The sequence below is a fragment of the Apis dorsata genome, unplaced genomic scaffold (assembly GCF_000469605.1).
Source record: "Apis dorsata unplaced genomic scaffold, Apis dorsata 1.3 scaffold_543, whole genome shotgun sequence".
Taxonomy (NCBI): domain Eukaryota; kingdom Metazoa; phylum Arthropoda; class Insecta; order Hymenoptera; family Apidae; genus Apis; species Apis dorsata.
Window position 1 is genome coordinate 22,018 of NW_006263763.1, and position 4,556 is coordinate 26,573.

Genomic DNA, 4,556 nt, shown 5'->3' on the forward strand with positions numbered 1-4,556 from the left:
GTCAACGAATTCTTTCTTCGAATCGGAGAGATTTCGAATTTTCTCGAAGCGATGGAGGGTGGAAAAATGATCGATGAATTCTTTCTTCGAATTGGAGGCATTTCGTTGCGAATTTTTTTTTTCTCGAATTTTCTCGAAGCGATGGAGGGTGGAAAAATGCTCGAGGTCAATTCAAGTTTTTCCTCTCCCTTCTCTTCTTGCTCAACGTAAAAAACGCGCGGTGCATGATCTTACGATCGCTTGCAAAAGCGCCGACGCGCTCCTCTTCTTCTTCTTCTCATTTTCTTATTTCTCTTATTTATATCTTTCCTGCATCTTTTTCTTGCCACCTCTCCCTTTCACAGAGAGACGTTTGACGGTTCGAGGTTGACTCTCGCAAAAAAGCGCATTACGAACCGCCGAGGGAGCGGATTTCGGCCTTGGAAATCTTCGGACGACGTTCCACTTTCGAGAAGCGAAATTTCCTTCCCCCCTCTTTTTCCGAAAGAGTAATGCTTTTTCACTCGCGAGCCGATTAATGCAAAGTTACGGTATCAATACGGGAAGAGCGGGATCAAAAGCGAGACACGTTCGTAGAAGCAAATTAGAGGGTGTTTCGAATTGAAGCGGTGAGGGCTGTTCGATGCGGAATGCAGGGGATGGGGGAAAGGGGGAGCGAACAAATGAAATGAAACGTCGCTACTCTCCCGGCGAACGAATGGAAACGGAGAAGGAAGAGAGAGAGAGAGAGAGAGGAGATTATTTGTCGTTACACCCTTCCCGTCCATCCACTCCTACTACCTTTCCAAGTTAGACTGCTTATTTGCCTAATTGCGCGGCACACCCGATAAATTTCGACAAATCATCGCATCGTGACGCGAATTTTTCTCTCCTCTCCTCCAATATAATAATCAAAATAATATCTTTATAACAAATCGAAGTAAACGGGATTCAATATCAATGGAATTTGAACTGATATATAATTGTCTCGCGAATGCAACGCGAAATCGGGCGACTCGACGGAAAATCGGTTGGGGGTGCGTACGCAGGCACGTACGTTTAAGAGGGCTCTCGATCGGAGAAAAGATTCATCCGCAAAAAAGACGATTCGCGGCGGGGGAACGAAGCGACGGCGGTTCGTTAGGGGGTCAGGATCAATGGGATTCGTCGCGGTGCTCGTAATTTTATGGGATTCCGTAACAACAGCGAGCGCATCGTTTGGTATCGAGAAGGATGGGGAGGGATCGGTGAAGTGGAGAGAAGTCGTCTTGTTAAAAGTAGCCCGCCTCATTGCCTCCGATATCTGGTAGAGGTACGCTCTCCTCTTCTGTCAGGGTTGCTCGAGAATCGAGCATCTCAATAGCCACTCGAACCTCCCACCGTACCGTCTTGTTACACCACACCAATTGCTGAATTTTCTCTCCTACATACACCTTTATTATACGCCGTGTACAACTTTAAAAACCTCGACAGATCGATAAACTCTTCTTCCATTCCATTTCCATTTCTTCCTTCGCTTCCTCTTCGTCCAGGAAAAGAAGAAGAAGAAGAAGAAGAAGAAGAAGAAGAAGAACGGATAGGCAAATGCAATTGGAAAGTGTGGGGGCTGGCAATACTGCGGGACGGGGTTGGTTACAATGGCGGGAAACGCAAGGCAGGCATATTTCGTGGGAAACGGGAGACAATCGTACAATACGTATTCCTCTATCGCATATTTGCCTTTACGCAATTCTGCTCGCGCTCTCGCGCGATATTACGCAATCACGATTTATCCGGGCTCCGCTTCATAATCCGCTCGATTCCGAGCAACGGTTGCAAACTTTCATTTTCGAGGCTGCTGCATTCCGAAAAAAGGAATTTTTATCCACCGGCTCGAAACTTTTTCCTCCTCTCTTCTTCTCCTCTCAGGGAGAGGAGAGGAGATATTGGATCGGTAGAAAGAGGGGGTTGGGATACGATTTATGTCTAAATTTATTCACCGAAAACAAAACGCATCAGATTTGGTCCGGTGGCCCGAAGCGACCGCCGCTCTCCCTCGACGCAACTTACCACAATTTTATTCGTTTTTACATATGGCCCGGCCAGCGATAAGAAAATGCCCCATGATATTTCACGTTTTTATACGCGGACGGTTTTGCCTTGAGGTGTTGGCTGGCCTTGCGCCCCCTCGCTATAGGAACGTTACGTGGCCTGGCTAGCGCCTGATATGCGAAATAAGTAGCCCCGGGCCATTAGAAACCCGTAGCCTCGTTAACTCGATACACCGTAATCCCGAAACTCGTCCACGAAGATGGCCTCCTCCTCCTCCTTCTCTTTCTTCCAGAGAGAGTAACTCGTCCCTTTATCGAGTCACGTCGATTCTCACGGGGTTACTACGAATCTGCCAGTTTCCCCAAATTTCGACGCGTAAAAAATCGTAATTTCTTCTTAGAATTACGGTCGTGGAAGCTAACTTGTCGAAGCTAAAGTCGTAAAGATTTAACCGTATAAGCTTTCTCTATAATAATAAGGGTGAGCAAGAAATTAATAAGTTTATTCTTCTGTTTATTAAGTGAACGCCCAAATTACTAGTTTTGTGAAAGTGTTAAAAGAAGTATATAAATAAAAGACTTGTATTTGGTGAGTTGTTCAAAAATTTTTAAGTTTCAATAATTTATTAGTATCATGGCTTTGATGATTTTCCTGAAAAATTCCTAGAATCTTATATTCATTCTTCCGATGCAGAATTGGTAAATAGAGCAGCATGACGAGGAATCGCGTCTGTTTTGAAGAATTCAAGAACGTATTCGTCGTTAAATTTTTAATTCGGAGGAATTGGAGGCAAAGAGAACAACTCGTTGTATGAAAATGATCGATCATCGGATGGAAAGAGAGGATATTAAACGGTTCGACGAACTCTGGAAATATTTTCGACTCTCGGGACTCCTTTGGAACTCCTTACACGTTGCCTTCCATTTCCTTCCTAGTTTCACCCCTTTCGTGTCAATCTCGAAGAAGGAAGAAGGGAGTAGGGCATTGTTGCGTCGAAATTGTGCGTAACTACGACAATAGTTGGGCAGGATTGGCGGAATTAATGAAAACTCGCGCTTGGGGGAGAAGAAAGGGGGATGAAACGTTGGAGAAGAGGAAGGATCGGCTAATCGTGACAAATACTGATCCCGGATTGCCGAATTATAAACTAACGTCTTGAGCAAACTTTCTCCCCTTCTCGCCAATCGAACGCCGTTTCGTGAGCTTCCACGATCTTGCTCATATTGATCCGCTTTCTTTCCTTTCCTTTTCTCTTTTTCCGCGATTAATTGAATTCAAGATCAAATCATCGTTCAATTATCATCAATTTATTGTTAAATTTTCGAATCTAACATGCGCTTAAACAGGTGCAATATTTTTCTCTATATTAAGTGCGTTACAAAATACGAACAACAATTACAAACTTTCTTTTTTTTTTTCTTTTTTTTTTTCCCCCCGACAGAACCGACGTTCCACTGAATTTTCGTTTTCGATAACTCTCATCGCTTTGTTCGAAGTAAAAAAAGAAGAAGAAGAAGAAGAAGAAGAAGAAAAGAAGAAGAAGAAGAAGAAGAGCGATAATATACACGGTGGACGAAAGAAAAGCACTGTTAAAATTTTGTCGAACGAGAAAAAGAAAGAAAGAGGAAAGAAAAAGAGGTATATATATCTCTCTCTCTCTCTGTAACGAAAAACAGACGCGAAATTGGCTGGGATAGCTGATAATACAGTTGAGGGGGTAGCGACGACGAACCAGCCGGCAGAGAGAGGAAATTGGATGATATTTCCCGTGACGATCAAACCTTATTGCCAATTGAAACGGCAAAGTTTTGCGGTACGTTTAGCGTGGGGTGGGATCGGCGATAAGAAAAGAAGAAATCGGATCGTTTCGCGCGTAATTATAAATGCAAATGCGATGTATACACCGTAACGCGAGCAAACGAGTAACACGGGTAAGATAAAAAGCGAGGATAGATAGAAAAAGAATAGAAAGAAAAAGGAAAAAGGCTTGTTCGAATCGGTAATTTTTTCCCCCCTGAGCGACCGATAAGTAACGATGCGACGATATTTCGTTTCATTTATCGAATCTCTCCCATCACGAGTGATATTATCCGATAATGCCGAGGAGAAAGGTCGAGCGTGGGAAGAACTTTTGTATATATATATATATATACAAAAGTTCCATTCCGATCCCCCAATCATAATTTCATATATCAGAATCCGCGCGCAAGGTCGCGAAAAGATGGCATGTAGGGAGAGACGCAGCCGGGGTATAATGAGAGGCAGAAAGCGTCAGCGGCGTCTAATGTCGGAAATTATAGCATATTGCCAATAAAATCCCCGGGCCAGGGCGTCCGCCCTTGTACGAGCCAACTAAACAGGTTTCTCCCGATGCTCGAAGGGGGGGATGGCCTTATTGTAACGAACATTGGAACCACGTTTTGCCATTACACGAGATCTCGTCCCGGGGGAACGACCGATACCACCCGATAATACAGCGAGCAGTCGATAACTCGCTTACGGTTTCACGCTCTCTCTCTCTCTCTCTCTCTCTCTCCTTTCCTTCC